Below are 23,479 nucleotides of genomic sequence, written 5' to 3' on the forward strand. Positions count from 1 at the left end.
GTGTAGGGAGAACTGTAGGAACTGTGCCCAAGAGGGTTCGTGCCAACATGCCCACACTGCAGCCTTGCAGCACTGGCTGCCGGCAGGCAGAAGTGCAGAGAGGAAGAGATGGGGTACCCCAGAAATGAGAGCTGACCCTCAGGGACAAGGGATTCTGGAGACCAGAGGGCTGCTCAGGGTCCTCAGCTGTTCATAAAACTTCGTGGTCCAGCTGCCCAGGGCAAACTGCACGCGCGTGCGCGCACACACACACCACCCCACTGTCCAGTCCGTCAGCAGATCCTGCCACTCCTCGCCTCCCCTGCTCCCCCTGCGAGTAGCTGTCTTCTCCCACCTGGCTGGGTGCAGAGCCCTCCTCACTCCACTCTTACCCCCCACGGTCTGTCTTCCCACAGCAGCCAGAGGAAGCCTACTGAGACCTAAGACACGCCTCCCACCTCACTCAGGTCAAAGCCCAGGCTCCGGTGACCCTGAATAGACTATCCCCGTGGCCTCCAGCTCCTCCCAGGCTCCCACCTGCAAAGGCCAAGGCTCTCCCCATGAGCCCCAAACGGGACAGTGTGTGCGTGGGGAGACACCCCAGCATTCACTCTCCTCGCTGGACTGGTCTGCCCTCCCCTCTGCAGCTAGTGCCTTCCAGGGTCCACCCATGACCCCAGCCTGGGTCGTCCTGGCCCTTGCAGTTGCCGGGTTGCAGCTGCACTCAGTGGCCCCACAGGACTCAGCCACCTGGGGATGGTGAAGCGAATCCCAAGGGCACTCAGGCCTCGGGGCCTTTGCACTGCTGTTCCCTCGGGCTGGGTTACTGCACCTGGCCCCACCCCACAGCACAGGGCTCCTGCTCTCACCTCCTTCAAGCTTCTGCTCAAAGGTAGCCTCTGCGAGGACCTCCCTGTGTGCTTTTTCCCCTCCTGGCCTCATCGCCTCCCTCACACATCCCTTGACGCGTCTCTCTCATCAAACATTCCCTGTTTGTTGTTTTCTTCCCTCACTGGAATGGATGAGGGTAGGATTCTTCTGTCTTGTTTATTGGAAACAGTGCCCAGCACACAGGAGACACGAGATAAATATCTGGTGGGTGAATGAATGAATGAATGAATGAACATGGAAAATGAGGGCCATAACAGTGCCAAGTATGCACAGATGCAGGGCTGGGGCCTGAGTCAGACCCTGCGTGTTGCACGGGGTGGCGGTGCGTCGCACAGGGCCGAGGACCTGGGGTTTGGCGCTCTGGGGTTGGCATCTTGCAGTTCTGGTCGTTTCATCTCTGGGTCTGTAAGTGAAGTCTGACGGGACAGTGGAGCGTGCCCCAGGAGCTTGCCGCCCTCCCAGGTCCTGGCTGGCTCTGGGCACCCACTCCTTGCCCCCACCCAGTCACCGCTCTGTCCTTCGTCTGGCCGGGGGCTGGGCGTGAAGATTCAGTGTCAGGTGTGCAATAGGGTGGCCTGGGGCGCCTGCGAGGACCTGCACTGGTCCCACATGTATCCCTGTGCCCAAGGGAGCAGGACATTAGGTAGCAAATAAGAAAGACCATGACAGCCCTGGCCGGTGTGGCTCAGTTGCTTGGAGTGTCAGTTGGTACACCAAAGGGTGATGGGTGTGATTTCCTGTCCGGCATACCCAGGATGAACAGGACCCTGGCCGGTTTGGCTCAGTGGAGAGAGCGTCGGCCTGCAGACTGAAGGGTCCCGGGTTTGATTCCGGTCAAGGGCACATGCCTGGGTTGCGGGCTCGATCCCCAGTGGGGGGCACAGGAGGCAGCCGATCAATGACTCTCTCATCATTGATGCTTCTATCTTTCTTTCCTTCTCCCTTCCTCTCTGAAATCAATAAAAATATATATTTTTTAAAATTTAAAGAAACACCATGACGGCCTGAGAGAGAGATCTGGGTAGGAAGGAAAAGCTTGTTCCTGCTTTCTGAAAGGGACCCTCCACCGCCCCCTCCCCATTCTGTGTGCACCGGCCCTGATGTCAGGTGCTCACACCTCACAGATGTTGAGTGCTTCGCCCCTGGGAACTGCTGCTGTTATTCAGGGCCCTGCAATTAGAGAGAAACAGGGCCCAAGCAGAGAAAGCCCCCCGGCTCCTGAGACAGCTGCTGGTCTTTCTCTCCCAGGTGACTGGCCCGGGCCAGGAAGAGAACATTCCCCGTCCCGTGGCCCGTTTCCGGGTCTGCATGTGAGCAGGGGCTGAGGATGAGCCGGGCGAGCCCCTTCCTCCCTGGCCTCAGTGGTCTCATCTGCCAGCTGGGTCCGTGCCCTACACGTCTCCCTCTGGTGGTGACAGTGGGTGTGCACGTGCTCTGCCAACGAAACCATGGGTAGAAGTGCAGGTGGTGGTCATGGTTCCTCTGAAGGGTCCCTGGGTCAGGGCTCAATGTCTGGCCCCCGAAATGTCCAAAGAGGGTCTAGCTTTAAGCCTTGAGGGATGGGCGACAGGAGACCAGGCCTGATGGTGACTTCAGGCCCAGGTGTCAGCAGAGTACATGGCCCTGAGGAGGTAACTGCAGACCAGACCCTCGGTAGCTGCAGCCCCCGGTGGTCCCCGCAGGTCCTGGGAGTGGCCTCAGTGGCTTGCGACCCCAATGGTGTCTGCAGACCTCGAGGGCACCCGGAAGCACCGGGCATCTCCTTCCCCTCCCTCCATCCGCCTAAGCCCCCATCTCTCCCAGCCTAGAATTTGAACAATTCTCCAGGATCCACTTAATTAGCCAAGCTCGTTAACTCCCACAGGCTTCTCCTCCCCACCTAATTAACTGACTTAATTAGGGCTTACAGGCCGGCTCCACCCAGCCCCCTCCTGCTCCTACCCTGCCCACCTCCTCCAGGCCTTTGGCTCAGCCATGCCTTGCCAGACAGGGCACAGGGCATGGATGAGACCTCCACCTGTGTCCCTCCCATAGCCCCAGGGCACCAGGACAGTGCCCCTCCCCAGCAGCCCTGAGGCTGGAGTGTGAAGGGGGACAGGGAGGTGGGTGGGGAGAGGGATGGAAATGTCTAAAATGAAATCGGATGTGAGGAGGAGGTGAGGCTGGCGTGGATGGATGGGCTGAGCGGCAGGCGGTTAGGGGCCTGGATTCTGGAGCCTGCCTGGGTTCGAGTCCCAGCTAGTGTGCGAACTTCAGCGAACGCTTCATTCTGTCTTAGATACATAATGGCCATACCACCTCAGTGTTATTGTGAGGTTTAAGTGAGCTGATGGGGGCAGACTCGAGGGGGTCAATAGGGGAGGAGGGAGGGCCAGAAGGGGACATATGTAATACTCTCAACAATAAAGATTTAAAAATTTTTAAAAATGAGTTGACCTGCGTAAAATGCTCGGAGCCCGCCTGGCACGGATCTGTGCTGTTACAGAAGTGGGTGGGGAGGAACAGAGGTCCTGAGGGTGAGGGGCTGGAGGATGGAGGGGAAAGCCAGAGGGTGCTGCTCCTAGGCGTCAGGGGGAGCCCCAGGCAGCCTCTGAGTGCCAGGAATGGACAAGGCCTGGGACCTGCGCTTGGGCCGCTGACTGGGAGGGACCCCTGGCCTGAGAGAGGGGAGGGTAGAGGGATAAACAGCAAGAAGAGCTCATCCCAGGGTGTCCCCTTCCCTCGTCAGGACCTCTATACTCTGTGCCTCAGTTTCCCCACCTGGGGGAAGGCCTCGCCTTGTGGGGGTACCTGGCGTACTCTAGATGCCTAAGAAATGTCTAGAGCCTCAATCCTGAGCAGGGAGATGGCATGAAAAGCATGTGGGCCCGGCCAGTGGGGCTCAGGATTGAGCACCGACCTATGAACCAGGAGGTGATGGCTCAGTTCCCCATCAGGGCACATGGCCAGGTTGTGGGCTCGATCCCCAGTGGGGAGCGTGCAGGAGGCAGCCAATCAATGGTTCTCTCTCATCATTAACCTTTCTATTTCTCTCTCCCTCTCCTCTCCTCTCCTCTCCCCTCCCCTCCCCTCCCCTCTCTCCTCCCCTCCCCTCCCCTCCCCTCCCCTCCCCTCCCCTCCCCTCCCCTCCCCTCTCCTCTCTCCTCTCCTCTCCTCTCTGAAATCAATACAAATTTTTTTTTTTTAAAGAAAAGCATTTGTGGGGAGGAGCTCAGCTGCCCTTGACCTGCCCTGGAACCAAAACAAAGCAAAGCAAGAGGGCTGTGCCGGCAGCAGGCAGGACGCAGGACGCAGGTCGGACACAGGGCGAGCCTCCTGGGGCTGGAGTGGAGGAGGACATGCTCTGAGCTGCTGGGCAGGCTCTGGGGGAGAGATGGCCCACCAGCCAGTGCGCGGGAAGAGGCAGCATGGGGCCCTGAGCACTGGGGTGGCCCTTGGCCTCTTTATCTCACAATTTCACCTGTTTTGGTGTGATTAGTGTAGTGTCTCCCCCCCCCCCACACGCGAGTGGAAACTCCTGCAGACGAGGATGGTCCACTTAGCCCACCCTTTCATCTTAAAGTCCTCACATGGCAGGTCCCCACTAACAAAGGGAGTGAATGGAGGCATGGATGCCTTGGCCGGGAGTCCAGAGGTTCCTGATGCTTAGAGGGAAAGGGGCCCCATGTGGCAGCCCAGGCACCCACTCTGCACGCTCAGCTATGAGCCCCACAGCCCCTCACGTGGCCCCAAGAACAACCACCCTTAGGGGGCAGGAGCTGGTCTCCAAGGATTCAAGGACTCCGGGGCAGGCTGAGGTCCCTCTGGGAATCCCGTCGCACTAACTGGGATGCTGAGGACGCAGTGACTATGGGGCAGAGAGGAGACTCTTGAATTTACCCCTGCCTTTTTAAACCCTTCAGAAATCCACAGTTATACCTGGTGCAAAGAGCGTGGGGTTGCAATTGATAGAGACCCAAGTCCATAAGCACAAAATGGACTCTTGGATTGCACACCTGAAAAGCCCAGCCTCCAGGCCTGGCTGGATCCAGGGGCTCAAATGATGGCAGGAGGGTCTGACTCTCCATCTCTTGGCTCCGCTGTCTGCTGTGTTGGCTTCCTCCTCCAGAGGGTCTCCCCGGGGAGCGCTCCAGGCCGACATCCCACCCTCTGCCAGTGCAATGGGAAGGGAGTTCCACCCAACCGGCTTGGCTTGGGGCACAGATCCACCTCAGGCACAATCACGATGGCCAGGGGCTGCGTTGCAAGCCGCCCCTAGAGCCGACCAAGTAAGCCCCTCCATCGGAACCCCTAATGAGTACAGAAGGGTATGTCAAGGAATGTGGGTCCCCGAAGGAACGCTGGGTTCTGTTGCTAAAAGATGGGGAACATCTGATGCTGAACAGCTGAGTTCTACTCCACTTGGAACAGGTGGGCATCAAGCCAGACCCAGGCCCTGTTCTAAGGACTGGTCGTTGGTAGCAGGCTGGGGGTCTGTTCCCCGCCCATAGCTCCCTGGCCCCCTCCCCACTCCAACTTGGCAGCATCCTCTTCACCCACACACCCCGCCCCCAACCCCCCCCCCCCCCCCCCCCCCCCCCGGCCCCGGCCCAAGGGCCTTCTCTGCTCCAGCCTGCTCTGCCTGCAGCCCACAGCACTGCCTTCCCTCTGCAGCTCCCACCAAGGGCCGACAGGAGCTGGGGTATAACACATGTGCTGTGCACTCAGTGCATGTTCTACACCAGGGGTCCTCAAACTTTTTTTTTTTTAATATATTTTATTGATTTTTTACAGAGAGGAAGGGAGAGGGATAGAGAGTTAGAAATATCGATGAAACATCGATCAGCCGCCTCCTGCACACTCCCTACTGGATATGTGCCCGCAACCAAGGTACATGCCCTTGACTGGAATCGAACCTGGGACCCTTGAGTCTGCAGGCCGATGCTCTATCCATTGAGCCAAACCGGTTAGGGCCTCAAACTTTTTAAACAGGGGGCCAGTTCACTGTCCCTCAGACCGTTGGAGGGCCGGACTATAGTTTAAAAAAAAACTATGAACAAATTCCTATGCACACTGCACATATCTTATTTTGAAGTAAAAAAACAAACCGGGAACAAATACAATATTTGTATTTGCGTGTGGCCCGCGGGCCGTAGTTTGAGGACCCCTGTTCTACACTGGCTCTGAGAGCCCCCATGGGGTTCGCCGCCAGTTGCTTGCAGCAGTAACCTGCCTGACAACGCGCCCCTGGTCATTGCCTTCCTATTTCTTCTCCACTGGCCTCCCCGGGATCACCCGCCAAGTCAACTGTTTGCTCTCAAACCGGCTTGTGCAGAATCTGTTTCTGGGAAATCCAAACTAGGACATTTTCAAAGCCAGCCCCAGGGGTGTACCAGACAGCGCCGTTTCCTCCCGAAGGCCTACGGTCCCGGGGGTGCCAGGAAGGCGGCCTGTTCCCCAGGGGACTGGGGACTGGACCCACTCTGAGTAGCCCTGCCTGGGTTCTGAGGGTCCCGGACAGGGGCCCCCGCTCCCCAGAACGAAAGACAGTGGAGAGGAGAGGGGACCCATCCAGGCCTCACTCCACACCTTCCAGAGAAACAGCCACATCCCGTCCCATGGGCACCAGCATTCAGAGCCGCCAGAGCAACGGGCAGGGATGCCAGGGGACCAGGCGGTCGGATGTACTCCCCGCTCCCATGCTTCTCCGAGGCAGAAATGAGGTCATTTTAGATGGTTCTTGGACCTGGTTTTAGGAAACAGAATCACACAATGAAAACGTTATTTGGGGTTTTCTTCAAGATCCCATTTAAAAACACTTCCAGCCCGGCCGGCGTGGCTCAGTGGTTGAGCATCAACCCATGAGCCAGGAGGTCACGGTTCAATTCCCAGGTAGGGCACATGCCTGGTTGCAGGCTCGATCCCCAGTGTGGGGTGTGCAGGCGGCAGCTGAGCAATGATTCTCTCCTATCAATGATGTTTCTCTCCCTCTCCCTTCCTCTCAATAAAAATATTTTTTTAAAAAAATAAATAAAAATAAAAACACTTCCACTGAATAGGCTTTAATTACTTGGAAAGAAAATACAGAAAAGTGAAAACCTGTGCAGATCCACAGCTAGAATCAATGTAAACATTTTATCATAATTGTGTCAGATGTTTTTAATTTAAAAAAAGAAAGAAAGAAGTGACAGAGGAGGATGAATTCCCGTTATTGGCCCCACCCCAGGCCCATTTCCTGCATTTTGTTCCCAAGGGCAACACCCCATCATTGAGACATTCTCCTCGTATCAGTATCAGTCGGCAGGCTTTTAGCTGCAGAAACAGAATTCCCTTCAAAGCAGCAAGTCGGACTCAGCAGCTCCGCGCCATCACAAAGGGCAGGCCTTCCCTCCCCACTCGGCGGCAGGGCGCTTGCCAGCATCAGTGGCATCCTGCTGGCTGGGTCACACTTGCATTTCCACATCAGAGGTGGGAACTCATCAGAACTCTCGCTGGAACACTGTGTTTCTCACTTCAGCGGAAACCCTCCAGAAAGGCACGGAGAGACTCAGAGCTCCCTCGCCCCAGCTGCTGTGTACCCGGCGGTGCTGCCCGCTGTCCCGTCTGACCCTCGAAGGTTCTGGAGGGATTCCTGGTTTCCCTCCTCAGCAATTACTTAACCGGGGCTCCCCGGGCCCTGGAAGCTCCCGCTGCTAGTGAAGCTCCTGTCAGCAGCTTCTTCTGTAACCTTCCCCCAAAATGTCATCATCTTCAGCTCCCTACACCCAATCGGCTCTGAGCTGCTCAGTCACCTTGCCACCAGGTCCCTGATTATGCTGTAGGGGCTGGTCACCAGCAGCAACATCCTGGGCATGATGGTGGCCATGGGGGAGGGGTTCTTCCTATTCAACAAGACCTTCATAATGCAGGCCGACAAGCCAGGAACACCTCTCTCTGTCATGCTCTCTCTCTCTCTCTCTCTCTCTCTCTCTCTCTTTCTCTCTCTCTCTCTCCTCTATCCCCTCCCTTCCACCCTCTCTAAAAATCAATGGAGCTGGGCCAGCGTGACTCAGTGGTTGAGCGTTGACCTACAAACCAAGAGGTCACCTTTCGATTCCCAGTGAGGGCACATGCCCAGGATGTAGGCTCGATCCCCAGTAGGGGGCGTGCAGGAGGCAGCCAATTGATGTTTCTCATCGATGTTTCCATCTCTCTCTTTAAAAAAATCAATAAAAATATTTTAAAATTGATTTTAGAGAGGAAGGGAGCGTGAGAGAGATAGAAACATCAATGTTGAGCGAGAACCATTGATCGGCTGCCTCCTGCACACCCCACATGGGGGGCTGAGCCCACAACCTCGATATGTGCCCTGATCAGGATTCGAACCGTGACCTCCTGGTTCATAGGTTGACGATCAACCACTGAGCCATGACTGCTGGGCTGAAAACATGGAAGGAAGGAAGGAAGAAAGGAAGGAAGGAAGGAAGGGAGGAAGGAAGAAGGAAAAGGAAAAGAAAACAAAAGGAAAGGAAAGGAAAGGAAAGGAAAGGAAAGGAAAGGAAAGGAAAAAAAGAAAACATTTCTTCCCTCTTCCTCTTTCTCTAGCCTCCCTCTACTGCTGGCCCTATGGCTCATTCTTCTCCATTAGTTTGTTTGAGGCAATAAGGCCTTACATGAAGAGGATTAGAACAAAATTAGAGTGAAATTTGAAACTTGGGAACACTGGTGGGACAGGGAGGGGTGAGAGAGGAAAGGGGGATATAGAGGAGGTATCTTGGAGGATCCCTTGTTTGGGGAATAAAATATTCTAGACAGGAAGCGAAGTGTATAAGGCGCAGAGGTGTGAGGAAGCAGATGTTTTAGGCACACTGGCTGAGGTCAAGGCTGAATAGAGAAGAGGCGGCTTCAGTAGGGGACCCCATAGGCTGAGGGGTTGAACGCCAGGATAGTTACCCTAGAGCAGTGGTCGGCAAACCGCGGCTCGAGAGCCACATGCAGCTCTTTGGCCCCTTGAGTGTGGCTCTTCCACAAAATACCACGTGCGGGCGCACACGTACAGTGCGATTGAAACTTTGTGGCCCATGCGCAGAAGTCGGTTTTCGGAAAGGAGATAGATGAAACAAGTGTACAGGACGAGTGTGGATGAGAGAGTTGGAAGGGGTCGACCTCAGCGAACGTACCAATCAGATTGAGGACGTTTTTAGCAAAGGCCAGCTTAGGAGTACCCTAATTAAGTTAATAACAATATACCTACCTATATAGTTTAAGTTAAAAAATTTGGCTCTCAAAAGAAATTTCAATTGTTGTATTGTTGATATTTGGCTCTGTTAGTTCGCCGACCACTGCCCTAGAGGTAACTGGGAGTCATTGGCAATTTTAAGGAAAGGAGCAACCCAATCCACTTTGTATTTTACAGAATTGATGGGCACATAGGAGTTGGGTTCTAGAAAAAGAAAAAAAGTCTAGGTAGAGGCAGGAGGGAGGCAAGTTAGGAACTAAGACATTGTTCTCCCTAGCAGAGGTTTCATACAGATGCCCCATGAGCCAGATTCGGCCCCCAAAAACGTTTCATTTGGTCCGTTCAGAATTTCTGAATTTTGGAAATTTAGAAGATGTTTTGTTAGAATATGGCTTCCCTGCTTCTGCTGAAAAAATTATCTGTCCATGAAGGGCCCACAATGCTCCAGTTTGCTTCACCCCCACCACTCCCTACCACCTGACACCTGGCCCCAGTCACTAAGGTATGTGACCTATAAGTACTTGAGTTTGCAACCCCTGGCTCTAAAACTTCTAGAAAAAGTCAAGGTGGTTGGGAAGCATACGCTGGGTGAAAACAAACAAACAAACAAACAAAAAAACAAAACAAAAAACTCATCCCTGAACAAAGAGTTGGAAGAAATAGAGAAGGCATGGGGTTTGGGGGAACTTCCTCCTTAGGGAAGCAGTGTTGCTGGGGCTGCGTGGATGAGGCTAAAAAGGAGACAGAACGCTGTCCCTATCTCATCTCCATCCTCATCCACCTCACAGGCCAAACAGACCATGTTCCTGCACACCTGGGTGATGCCTTTGCACATGGTGCTCCCTGTGCCTGGAATCCCCTTTCCTCCCTTCCGTCTGGTGAGCACTGCGCATTCCGAAATGTCACTGCCTTTTACAACCGGTGGAGAAGGCAGAAGGCGGCTGGGGCTGGCCATGACCCTCAAAGCCCCAGTTTATGACCTCTTCTCTGGGTAGGTTGTTAGTTCTCGAGGTCTGGCTCAAATAGGATGGATGGAAGCATAGATGGGTAGCTGCATGCATGCGTGGATGCATAGGTGGCTGCATGGTTGCATGGGACACAGAAGAACGGATATAAATGAGTGCATATCCTATTGCAGAGCTATGATGTTTCCCTCCTTGAAATAGACACAGGCTCCACCCCACAAGAGCAGACTGGGACAGTCTGGGACAATCTGGTCCCGCAGGGCCAGGAGGATGGACCAGGTGACCCTCTCAGACTCCCCCGAGTCCTCTCTAACCTCGTTCTCGCCCCCTCGTGGGCTCTGACCTAGAAAGACGGGATGGCAGGATAGAGAGGAAGCCCACCGGCGCTAGGACCCAGCGAGGCCGGAAAGCGGGGTGGGGGCGCCGCGCGCTGCTCCCTCCGCGCGGGGAGAAGCGGCGCCCCGCGGCGCTCGGCGGGTCGGCGCGGCGGGAGGGAGAGCGCGCGCTGGGCGAGTGCGCGTGCGCAAGGGCGCGCACCGAGCGGGACGGACAAAGGGGCGGCGGCGCGCGGCGCGGAGGGTGGAGCCGCGAGCCGGGCCGGCAGGTGCGCGCGGGGCGGAGGGCGGAGCCGCGATGCCGCGATGGAGCGCAGCCCGGGCGGGCGCCGGGACCGGGGCCGGAGCGCCAGGCGGAGCGCGAGCCCGAGCCGCAGGCAGAGCCCGGACCGGGCCGGCGTCCGGGACCGCGGGGCCGGGGTGCTCGTAGCGGCGGCGACGGAGCCCCCCAGCGGCTGAGGGGCCTCCTCCCAGCGCTTGCGGGCGGCCGGGACGCAGCGAGCCCCCGCAGCCGGGGAGCGGGGGGATCCCCCACGGCACCCAGACCCAGAGCACCCCAGGAAAGCGGGGGGAGGCCCCCAGAGCCAACACAGAACGACTCCCCGCCGGGGACGGCGAAGACTTCCTCCGTGTCCAGGAGACAGCGACGTCCCTGCGGTGCCGCGGAGACTCCCCTCTTCGGTCCGGGCGCCCCCCAAGACCGAGAACGCAGTGACCCTCCTGTCCGGGAGCGCGGCGCCCCCCTCAAGATCCCGGCCAGTACAACTCCACACCTCAAGGCACGAAGACCCGGCGCGGAGCGCCCTGCATCGGGGAGCCCTAGACCCCCCAGTTCCGGCGCACAAAGCCCAAATCTAGGGACCTGAGGACGGAAGAGCTATTCCTCACCAGCAAGAGGCCTCGGGGACACCCCTGCACACACACACACACACACACACTCAAAGCTCCAGGACCCGGCGACTGAGCCCCTCGCGGCGCCCCTCGCATCCCAGCCGGCGGCGGTGGCGCCCTGAGCCCCCGGGCCGGGCTGACGGGAACCGAGACGGCGCCCAGGCCCCCCGCCGCGGCGTCCCCGCGGCCCCCGCCCAGGTAAGCCAGGCCCAGGTGAGCCCTGCAGGTGAGTGGTCCCCGAGGCCCCTCGACCTGCAGGTGGGGACGGTACTGTCGCGTGCGCTCTGCCCCCTCCCCAGCGTCGCCATGGAGCCGAGGCTGAAGGACGTCTCTTTGTGTCTCGCTTGGAGGAGCCGCGCCCCCTCCTCCCTTCCCCCACCTCTCACCCTAGCCTTGGGGTTCGGGCCCAGCTCCCGGCCCCACGGGAGGGGTGGTGGCAGAGCACCGTGCGCCACGGAGAGGGGAAAAGAGGGTAGAGTCGCCCCCCCGCACGCTCCCCCCACAAAAAAAAACACACACCTGAGAGCCTGGAGCAGTTGGATCCTCGGTCTTTGGAGTATTTGTATTCCCCCCACCCCCACCCCCCATGGCCAGGCTGAGTTCTCAAGTGCAGTCCCTCCTGGGAGAGGATTTGGGGGTGTTCACAGGTCAGGGGACCCCTCGTGTGTGGCCCTAGGGTGATGGCTGGGGCTTTGGGTGTGTGTCTTTGTCTATGAGAGGGCAGGGAATGGATGTGTTCGGGAGAATGGGTGGGAATGCCTTCTTTTCTCTGTGACTCCACTGCCCCCCAGCCAGGCCACAATGGGGGGTCTTCACCCAGGCCACCTGTGCTCCCTGCAGGACAGCGAGGGGGCAAGCCCTTTCCAAAGTGAGGCACTGGTTCTGGGGAGGGAGGGAGGGAGGGAGGGAGTCTGGATGAAGAAGCCATTTCGGGTCAGGCTCCTTTCTGTCCCCTGGTGCCCCAGGGGCTGCCTTCCCTTCTGACCTGACCTCCAAAACACCCAGGGCCAAACCGATTGGGTCAGCATGTCCCGGACACCAAAGGGCGTTCTAGATTGTCACGCTAGCTTTCCAGGATGTGTACACGGCAGTGCCGCCACCGGGCCCTGCAGCTCATGGGACGATGAGAGGTGGGGGTGCTGTACCCTGACATTCTGACATTCTGTATCAGAAGGGGCTGACTGGTGCCGAGGAAACACTTTGGGGTTTCCACCCGTCTCTCCTCTCTTGCCCTCTACAGGCAAGCAGCAATGCTGCCGGCAGGACTCTGGGTACAGGTAGCCCCCCCAGGAGTTTCTTTGTTCGTCTCTTCATTGAACAAACTGACTCTAGTGCCTGTGATGCACCAGGCACTGGAGCCAAGGTTCTCTTTCTCACTTCATCCCATCTTCTTTCCTGATCGTCAGCCCCCTGGGATGTTCTCAGTTTGCCCAGGCCACACCTGAAGCACTTGATCCCCATCCTGCTGCAGACTTGGGGTCCCTGAGGCTGCGTGGCCAATTCCTCCTTCCCCCTTTCCAATGCCAAGTACCCCCACCCCATCTGCTGCTGGCATTGGCCCAAGGGGGAGGATGTGGTCAGCAGGGGAAAGGGTAGGAGGTGCTTCTGGCCGGATCTCTGGCAGCCCCTCCTGCAAATTCAAGGACAGTTGAGGCGACGCCCCTCAGCACAGGCTGTGGGGGAGCCAGCTGCCCTGAAGACTGGGTGATCTTGGGCAAGCGTGTGACATCTCCCAGAGATGACAGAGGGAGCCACTCACTCACTCTGTAGCTGGAGGGGCGGATGTAGATCGCATTTGGGCCTCAAGAAGCATCCAGGTGTGTCCTCTCTGTCTCTGCAGTGATTCCCACAGTGGGTTCCCGGGAGCCTAGAGCCTTGCCTCATGACCCACAGGCAGGGGAGTGGAGGGAGAGACTGAAAAGCAGAGATGGGAGTCCCCTGTGACTAGGGGAAACCGTCAAGAGGTCAGAGGGGCGCGGGGAGTAAGACCTCCCCTTCGCACTAACTTGCAGTGGCTCCCTGTTGAGTCTGGACTGAACCGCAGTTAAAGCTGTGCAGTGTGGCCCTCAGCCGCCTCCCCAGTGTCACCCCCCATTGCTCACTCATCATCCTCTACTTCACCTCTGGCTCATCTCCCTGTCCCCTCCCTCACTCCCTCCGTCACCTGGTGCTGTTCCCTAACTTGAAAAGCTACATTATTGGATGGCTCAGGAGCAGCTCTCTGCCTCTACCTCCCCTTTTTATCTGGCCTGGGCTCACAGAGTGGAGAGCTGCATTGGGGCCCTGGAGACAGTAGAATTTGTCCACATGTGCTGTGAGCATTTGTCTCCACATCTAGTCCCTGAGCTCCAGGACATGGGACCAGATCTGTCTTGTCTAGCCCCAGACCCAGCATAATATACAACACGTTATAAAATAAAGCTTCTAGACACATTTTGATGATCCGAACAGTGTTTTTCCTCATATTTGCATTTGTTGCCAATGCTAAAAAAACGCACACAAGAATTTCACATACAAATATTGATTTTTGGATCCTATTGAAAAAGCAGATGATGTGGCGAGCTGAGGCAAGAGCCAGAGTGACAGTGCTGACCTTTAGACAGAGCACCACACTCCAGCCTGCCCCCGACCCCACCTGGCCTGCTCACTCAATAACATAATAGGCAGCTGGCTCTGCAGGCTTGGGGTGGAGGCCAGAAAGTGTTTGCTCTGTGGGTGACCTTTGCCTGGATGTGTCTTGCACACAGGGGTATTCTCTACCTCCCCCATGGCCTCATTAGAACATGCACGGAGCAGCACCCCTCTGGGGTCCTAAGGCTGTGATGAAGTGAGCCCGAATTCCAGCCAGAATATCAGTAGCCTGGCCCACTTTCTCCTCTTTGCCCATCTTGTGCCCCTCCCCTATGCTAGAAGGGTTCAGCTGCCAACAACTTGGTTTAACTGTCTCACTTTCCCAGGAGCAGAAGTTCAAGATCCTAGGCTCAGGTCTTGCTGAAGATTCTTGGGGGAGGACTACACTCTGGGCTCAGTTTACCCATGCGTCAGAAAGGAATCGGAAGCCATAAGCTTCCTCTTTGTTCTGACTTTCTAGGGCTTGAGACCAAGCTGCTCTAGTTTGAGTCAGGCAGGAGGGATGGGGGGCCTAGATTCAGAAGTCACTCAAAAATATCGCATTCCCTAAACATGAGTGAAACCAATGGGCGTTGCCAAGTAGCTGGGCCAGGGGGCAGAGGCCAGCGCTGGGACCAGGCACTCGGCATGGCCCTGGAAGGGAGTGTGTCGCCTTCCTGGATGAAGGTCTACAGCAGCCCTACGCTGGAGGGACAGCAGAGCACCATAGCTGAGAGCACAGGCTCTAGACCTTGCCTGGGTTTGAATCCCACTTAGCTGCTGTGTGACCTTAGGCAAGTCATTTAACCTCTCTGAGCTTGGCTTAATCCTGTGGAAAACAAGGATAATGCCTACCTCAGGGTCATCAGGGCGAGTGAGTTAAAGCATGCAAAGGGCCTAGGACCTGGTCCAGCACGTGAAAAGTGCTCAGTAACTATTGGCTCTTATTTAAAGTTGCACTGGCTGGTGGGAGACTAAACCTCGGTAACCACCTTGCTTTTCCTATAGCCTGTCTGGGAAGGCCATAGGCTTTGGTGTATCCCCATGAAAGGGGAAGCGGGTGTTTGAGAGGCAGTGCTGTGTGGTGCTTTAGAGCAGGGAGGAGTCCAGGTGCAGTGGCTGGGGTTCAAGCCTGAGGGCCTGTGTGGGCCCTCCCAGTACCTTGGCCCCTGGCTGTGCCCGAGGGTGGCCTGGCCCGAGGCCCTCTTCCTTCCCAGCTCTGCTGTCCAGGTGCTTGGCCTGCCTGGCTTGTCCCCAGGCTTTCTGCCGTAGGCAGCTGGGCCTTAGGCCAGAGCCTGGATCAGCATCCCCAGTAGACTCAGGATTTTCCCCAAACTACCCCCTCCCTCCCCTACTCCTCTGGCCTCAGGAAGCTGTGGCAGTGGGGCCTGGAGGGGCCAGTTAAAGCCCACTCCCCTCTCCTATCCACCCACCTTTCCCAGTCCCCACCGCAGCCTGGCCACAGTCTGGAGGTGGAACAGGTCCAGACTCTCAGGTCAGCCCCCACTCTGGGAGCCAAGTAATATTCGGGTTGGAAGGAAGCAGGGGAGCATTTTTTCAATGTCAGGTACTCCATGCCCAGCACCGGCCATCGCTTTCTCATTTAGTGCTGAAAACAGCATTAACCCAGAGTGGGGATTTGAGCCCAGCTCTGAGCCCCCAGAGGTTTGTGTGAAACTGGCTGCAAACTGCCTGGGTTTGAATCCTACCTCTACCATTCATTGATTACATGACCTTGGACAAGGCAGTTGTCTTCTGTGCCTGTTTCTCCTGAGGTGGAAATGGAATAATAACTGCTCCTATTCCCTAGGGTTCTGAGGAGGATTAAAGAACCCCTTACAGGTAAAGCACATGTAGCAGTGCCCGCTGCTTAACTGTTCTCATTACTTCTGCCACACGCTGCGGGATATGCAAATGAGCTGGTCTGGCCAGGGGAAGTCACTGCCCACCACACCCGCTCTCCTCCCTTGGCTTTCACAGTCCTGGGAGAGGCAGAGAATGTCCTCAATGCCTCTGGGTATTGGGATGGCCCTGGGGGGCTGGAGTGTGGGCTACACAGAACAGGGTCGCTGCCTCCTCCTGGTCAGGACCCAGCAAGGCTGTAGAAATCCCCGCCCCAGTGCAGTCCTGCCATAGCAGGGAGATCCTCGTGCCTGCCAGCTCCAACCCTGTGTCTCCTGGAGGAGCAGGGGGCCCACATTTAACATGGTTTAGTGGTAAAAAGTACCATCTCTAGATCCTGCTGTGTGACCCTGTGCCAGATGCTTAACCTCTCTGAGCCTCAGATCCCTCCTCTACAAAAAAGGTGGATGTGCCCTAACCAGTTTGACTCAGTGGATAGAGCGTCGGCCTGCAGACTGAAGGGTCCCAGGTTCAATTCCGGTCAAGGGCATGTACCTTGGTTGCAGGCACATCCTGGTGGGGAGAGTGCAGGAGGCAGCTGATCGATGTTTCTCTCTCATCGATGTTTCTAATTCTCTATTCCTCTCCCTTCCTCTCTGTAAAAAATCAATAAAATATTTTTAAAAAGGTGGATGGTACTGTACCTACCTTGTGGGGTCACAGTGAGGATTAACTGAATGAATGTGTAAAGTGTTATGCATGGCACTGAGTATCCACTAAGGGTTTGCTCTTAATATTAGTTCTCAAAAGCCCTGAGCAGAAGGGAATGTTAATGCCACTTTTTTATTTTATTGATCTGAGAGAGAGAGAAACACCAATCAGTTGCCTCCCGTTCCTACCCGACTGGGATTGAACCCACAACCTGACTAGGAATTGAACCTGCCACCTTTTAGTGTATGGGATGATACTCCAACCAACTGAGCCACACCGGCCAGGGCAGCCCCACTTTTATTTTTTATTTTTTTTAAAATATATTTTATTGATTTTTTACAGAGAGGAAGGGAGAGAAATAGAGAGCCAGAAACATCGATGAGAGAGAAACATCGATCAGCTGCCTCCTGCACACCCCCCACTGGGGATGTGCCCACAACCAAGGTACATGCCCTTGACCGGAATCGAACCCAGGACCCTCGAGTCCTCAGGCCGACTCTCTATCCACTGAGCCAACCCGGTTCTGGCAGCCCCACTTTTATAGACTAAAAAAAATATAGAGGCTCAGGAGTGAAGGTCTTTACTCAGGGTTTCCTATCTAGAACTTAGGGAAGATTCTGCCCACTTTTCCCTCATTCACTCACAGTCTACAGGGCAAGACCTGTCAGAAAGACCCAACAGGACCTACCCTGGGCTCCCGCTGCAGTCCCGGGCATATCTGTTGATCAGCTTTCCTGTCCCCACACCTCTGCTCACGTGGGGCCGCCGCAGGTGGGAGCTGCGGGTGGAGAAATCTGCACCCGGGACTCAGAAGCCCAGGCCTCCCTCACCTCTTCCCTCAGCCTCACTCCAGGGAGAGTGGTGGAGTCATGTTGTCTCCATCTCTCGGGGCCTGGCACACGGATGGCTTCAGGAAGGGCTTGCTCGGGTCCCGAGTTTGGCATGCATCTCACTCAGAGCGAAAGGCAGGTCCTGGCTCTGACCTCCGAGGCCCGGTACACTGCCATTCCCTTTTTACCTCTATCCTCACCTCCTGCCCTACCCCTTACCCGCCACCCTGCACCCCTGCTGGCCTCCACTGCTCCCCGAGCACACCAGGCACGGTCCCCACGCCTCTGCCAGGAAGGCTCTCCCTCCACAATATCCACACGCGCAGCGTTCTCAGTAGGGCCTTTCCTGACCCTGCGTACAGTTTCGTTCCCTACGCTGGGCGTTTCCTCGCGTCTCCCTTTCCCCCTCTAAGGCCTCCCTGTCTGACACACATCTCACCTCCTTTGTTACTGTCTGCCTCCGGCTGGAATAGAAGCTCCTGGAGAGCAGGGCTGTGTGCTTGGCTCATGAATGTATTGCAGATCCGAGAGCAGTGCCAGGCGCAGTGTAGGCGCTCAGCAAGCCCTCACTGAGCGTTCTGGAGCCAGGCGTTATCTCTGAGCCACGTCGAGCTGTGCGACACGGGACACATCACTTAATCTTCCCTTCTCTGAGTCTCGGCTTCCTGAGCTGTCAGGTATATACTCTAGTGGGAATAAGACAGTTGTGAAGTTAAGTGAGTCAATATATGTAAAGTGCTTAGACTCTGAGTGTTTCATAAATGTTGGCTGTTATTAATACTTAAATCTGTACCATTATTATCCTTATTCTACTGATAAGAGAATGGAGGCACAGAGAGAGTAAGTGACTTACCTCAAGCTTCATGGCAAGGAACAGTGGTGACCTGGGTCCACCCAGGAATGCCTGAATCTGGGGTCTGGGCTCCCAAGGTAGGCTACATCCCCCGTTCCATCCCTCCATAGGGGCTCAGGGAAGGAGGGAGAGGTGAGGGCTGTGGCTAGGGAAGGGCTCTTTTCTTCAGGGAGCCTCTGCTCCCCCAGCCATCTCTCCAGTGGCCACCACCTGTCCACTGATGGACACCCCGCCAAGGGCCCTGGCCCAGCAGCCAGTGGCGGGTGCCTACCCTGCCCTCCGCCCTCCACTCCTGTTGCTACCCCTGAGTGTTGGGCTGCCCACCTCACACAGGCAACAGGCCCATCCATGCCTCCCCCCACACCCACAGAGGCTGCCACAGGTAGGCTGGGAGCGGTGAGGCTGGGGCTCTCACCGCCCCACAGGGCGCCAGCTGCAGTGGACAGCGCCACAGGCTGTTAATCACCACCAAGGATGTGCCTCAGGGGAGGGGCGGGGAGGGAAGGCTGAGAGCAGAGCCAGAAGCCAAGCCTGGCAGGGAGGGCAGTGGGAAGAACCTGTTCCCAGTTTCTATTGCTCAGTCTTGGGACAGTCCCAGTTCTTCCTCTTGGTCTCCTCACCTGGGAAATTTGTGAGCTGGGTCACATGATCTCCAAAGTCCCTTCTGGCTCAAGCCTGTTCAAGGGCCACTGGAAAGGTATGGATGGACGTATTGCCATTTATTTAACCAAATCTGCTGATTGACACTTGGGTTGTGTCCAGCCTTTCCAGCCCTGGGGGCCTGGGTTACCACTGCAGCAGTTCTCCATCCTGGCTGCCTCTCCTCCTCAGGCCTCCCCTGACCTTGCACTTGGTGCTGGGCCTGTTTGGGCGCTGTCCACGCCTGTGGTGCTGAAGACAATGGGACTATCGGGAGGCCTGGGCTGCAAACCAGAGACCAAGTGCAGAGAAGGAGATAAGCAGAGGAAGTTCAAGGTTCAATCCCTGGCTCTGACCCTCACTGGCTGAGTGTGACCTTGAGCAAGTTGCTTAACCCCTTTGGGCTTCAGCATCCTTATCTGTAAAATGAAGATTGAATGGCAGCAGCAATGTAAAGCATTGGCATGTTGAGAAAATAGATGATAATTTTACTCTATTATTTTAGAGACAGTAAAGCATAGTGCTTAAACTTTTGACACTGGAGTGGTCATGCCTGGATTTGAATCCTGGCTCTGTTATGGATAATCTTGATCTCGTGCCTCAGTCTCATCTATAAATTGGGATGACTAATATAGTCCCCATGTCAGGATGTTGCGAGGATCAGGTGAGATCATTTACGTGAAGCAGTTGTCACGTGACAGACGTTCCCTAAGTGCCAGCTGTTATTATCACTTTCCTCCATGTCTGCTGTGCTTGGGGCTGGGGTTAGAGGGAGGCAGCACCTTGTCCTGCCGACTCCCTGGCCCCTAACCCAGCCCTGCCACTGTCTTTCTATGTGATTTTCAGCAAACCACTGTTCTCTTCTGGCCAGCAACCTCCGCATCTGTAAAATGGGGCTAATGATACCTCATGCAGGCCCCTAGGAAAATAGCTTTGTTCCTGTAGGATCGCATACAGGAAAGCCAAGATATAAAAAGTTACAACTTCCCAAACACTTAAAGAATTATTCACCCAGCGTTTGTCACGCCCTGACTAAGTGTTAGAAATAGCAAGATGATTAAGGCATGGGGCTTGCTTTCAGGGAGCTCTCAGGCTTCTTGCTGAATTGTTAACCCCCCTTCAAGGCTCATTCCGGTGACACCTCCTCCAGGAAGCCACCCGAATCCCTCCTGCCCGTGCCCTCTGGAAAAGCTGGACCACTGACCATGGCCTTCCTGGCTGCAGGTTAGCTAAGGCCTATTTTACCTGCCTTCCTGATTGGCAAGCTTACCCCCAGATCTGATACATCGCTCGGACCTGCTTGCCTCGTGTTAGCACCTAAGCAGTGCCTGGGCTCCAGTACGTATGCTCCTCTGCAGTCGCCAAGTTGCAAGTTACATAAACTCAACTCAGACCTGCTTATGGGAAAGGGAAATGTTTTGATTCATGAAACAAACATTCAGGAGTATAACTGGCTGTAGACATGCCTGACCCAGGTGCTTAGAGCCGCAGTGACCTGGTGGATGGGATGATCCGTTGGTCAGCCAGGTCTGGGTGGAGACAACCCTACTGAACCACAGGGGCCGAGAGAGGCCCTTCCCTGAAGAGAGGGAAATTGGTGCCGAGCAGGGGAAAACATCACAGGCCCATTCACAAAACCACTGAAGGGGGCCAAGGCAGTGGGCGTGGGGGGAATCGGAGGCATCTGTAATACTGTCAACAATAAAAAATAAATTTAAAAAAGAAACCACTGAAGTGCGTGAGCTAGGCAAGAGCCAGATCCAATCTGCTCTTCAGAAAATTCATCTGATCGCATGTATAGGAGCGGGGGTTGGAGGGGAGGAACCTGGAGGCAGGCGAGGGGAGAGTGCGGGGGTGTGGGGAGCTGATTCAGACATGCAGGCTAAGGAATGAAGCTGCAGCCTCTGGCTTTACAGGGGAACACAAGTGAAGCAGGCGAGGGCGGGCGGGGGGGTTCCCTGTCCCACCCAGCACCTGAAATCCCATCTGGTAGCTGCTTTTTCACAGGGACTTACTTTAATAATAATATCGACCCAGAGAGGTGACCCACCCAAACAGCCATCCACTCAATGGCATCTTTCCAGGTGAGGGCTTTGTTAAGGACACCCCTGGGAGTGCCTGTGCGTGTAGCCCAGGGACCCAGAATCTTAGAATCCCAGAGTGAGAGTAAGAAAGGCCTGACCTATAGCACTTAGTCCAACTTTTCCTTCACTGATCCCCAGACAGATGCCCACCCAGGGTTTGTCTCCCCGCCGCCCCACTTCCTCCCTGCTGCGACTTCATCTTTGAATTGCTGTCTGCCTGGGTCTGCCTTCAGGGGCCTCGAAGGACACAGTATATGGGATCTGAAGCCTGATGGCCTGAGTTCAAATCCCAGCTGTGCTAATAGTTAGCTGTTGGCAAGTTATTTAGCCTGCCTGTACCTCAGTATTCTTTCCTGTAAAATGGGGATAACGGTAGCTATCCTACCTCCTATCTAGCTCCTACCTCCTAGACTTGTGATTGTTAATGATTTAATCCATAGTGTTAGCACAGCATCTGGCAAATGGTAAATGCTCAATAAATATTAGCCAGGCCTGGCCGGTTTGGCTCAGTGGTTGAGTGTTGACAGGAGGTCATGGTTCAATTCCTGGTTGGGGCACATGCCCAGGTTGCTGGCTCAATCCCCAGGAGGGGGCCGTGTAGGAGGCAGCCGATCAATGATTCTCTCATCATTGATGTTTCTATCTCTCTCCCTCTCCTTTCCTCTCTGAAATCAATAAAGATATAAAAAAAAAATATTAGCCAGTATTGTTTTTCTCTCAGGATAAGGACAGGCCCCCTTCTCTTTACAGGCTGCTCGCCTTCCACCTACTCCTGTAACTGCATTCTTACCATTTGGTTGCCAGTGTTGTCACCATCAAGATTACCTTCACTGGCTACACTCCAGGCAGTCAGACACACTGAGGTCCAAGTCCTGCTCTTTTGCTCACTTGCTCCGTAAGCCTTGAATTAGGATAATGCTAGCTTCTATAACAAATAGGCCCCCATATCTCAGCAGCCTAACACAATAGAAGTTTACTTCTGGCTCGTGTAAGATGCCGAGAGGGTAACCCTCCACACCCAGGGACCCAGGCTCTTCCTATCTTGTAGATCCACCATCTTTCAGGGTCTTGGAGTCCTCCGCGTCAAGTCAGCATGCAGAAGAGAGAATAGAGAGCCCTGGCCTGTGTGGCTCAGTTGGTTGGGCATTGACCTGTGCACTGAAAGGTTGCTGGTTCGATTCCTGGTCATGGCCTGTGCCCAGGTTATGGGCTCGATCCTTGGTAAGGGGCATGCTGGAGGCAGCTATTTCGATGTTTCTCTCTCTCTGAAAAACAAAAAATGAATAAATAAAAATGCCTTTTAAAAGAAGAAGAGAGAATAAAGACATGAACCATTCTTAAAAGTCCTAGCCTAGCTGTGACACACACATCATTTCTGTTCTCATCTCATCAAGGAAATCAAGTCCAGTGACCACAGCTGGACATAAGGGAGTGCGAGGTGTAGTGCCCACAGCTGCCTGCCAGCAAAGCTCTGTATTATAGGAGACAAAACAGAGTTAGTGGGCAGTTGGCTATCTTTGCTGTAACCATAATAAGTCAACCTCTTGGGCCCGTTCTTCATAAAATAGAAATTATCGCTCAATGTGGCCTGGCTGTACAGCTCTATACATTACTAAAATCATTAAATTGCACACGTTAGGGGAATTTTGTGATATGTAAGTTATACTCAAGCTGGGTGGGTTTTTTGTATGTGTTTTTTAAATCGTTGATTTAGAGAGAGGGAATGTCAGAGAGAAACACACCGATTGGTTGCCTCCTGCACATGCCTTGAGCAGGGCCTGGGCTGGGGAGGAGCCTGCAACCAAGGTATATGCCCTTGACCAGAATCGAACTGGGGACCCTTTGGTCCGCAGGCTGACGCTCTATCCACTGAACCAAACTGGCCAAGGCTGCTCAAGCTGTTTTTAGGAAATAGGAAGTGTGTCGCCCTCCTTCTCAGGATACTTGTGAGGACTTGGTGACGTTTTGCCAAGCTGCACTGTGTGTGCACAAGGGAGCAGGGGATGGAAAGGAGGCCTGAGTGGGGTTATGCATCGGGTGTAGTTTTCATGGGGCACCCAGCTCGAGCCACCTGCCAACAGGAGGTGGTAGTGGTTCCATCTTGCCTCTGGCTTGGGAAACCCTAGCCCGACTCTGCGGCCCTCCCTGCGGGTGGAGGAAGGCCCAGCCCATAGGGCCAGAGCTTTTGTGGTCAGAGCCCAGACTGCTGCCAGGAAGAGGGGCTGACACCCTCCTGCCTTCAGCAGCACAGATAGAAGCCGAGGGCTTCCCTTGGGGCCGGTGAGGACATGCATTGAGGTGCCAGTCATGTGGGCCCCGGGGCAGCACAGTCAGCTTTAGAGTGGACAGATGCAGTGCCAACGACACAGGTGCGGCCAGCAGCCCCACTGCCTGGGCCAGGCAGCTCGCAGCTGCTCCATAGAGCGGAGGCAGTGACGATGGTGGAGGTAAAACTTGGGCGAAGGTCCCATTGATGCCAGACGAATGCCTCCGGCCTCAGTGCCCCCCGAAGAAAGGAACTGGTCCCTGTTGCCTAGACTGCTGTGAGGATTAAGGGGGTGATGCATGTGAGCACCTGGACCAGTGCCGGCACCAGTCCGCTGTCCACAGGAGCTGAGTGAGTGTGGGCGCGCCCTTGGCCAGGCTCCGCCC

General features: G+C 55.4%; 1 protein-coding gene across 2 annotated transcripts in view; it reads left to right on the top strand.

The window, feature by feature from the left end:
• SBK1 (SH3 domain binding kinase 1) overlaps nt 1-23,479 on the top strand; it is a 54,113-nt gene that overhangs the window by 20,315 nt on the left and 10,319 nt on the right. The window contains exon 1 of one of the 2 annotated variants that reach the window (XM_036303172.1): nt 10,600-11,456. The exons of the other annotated variant lie outside the window; for it this stretch is intronic. The gene's annotated coding sequence lies outside the window, so the exon portion shown is untranslated. Of the gene's footprint in view, nt 1-10,599; nt 11,457-23,479 lie in introns of those variants that run through there. 2 annotated transcript variants of the gene reach the window in all.

Source organism: Myotis myotis, unplaced genomic scaffold (assembly GCF_014108235.1).
Source record: "Myotis myotis isolate mMyoMyo1 unplaced genomic scaffold, mMyoMyo1.p scaffold_m19_p_35, whole genome shotgun sequence".
Classification (NCBI taxonomy): Eukaryota; Metazoa; Chordata; class Mammalia; order Chiroptera; family Vespertilionidae; genus Myotis; species Myotis myotis.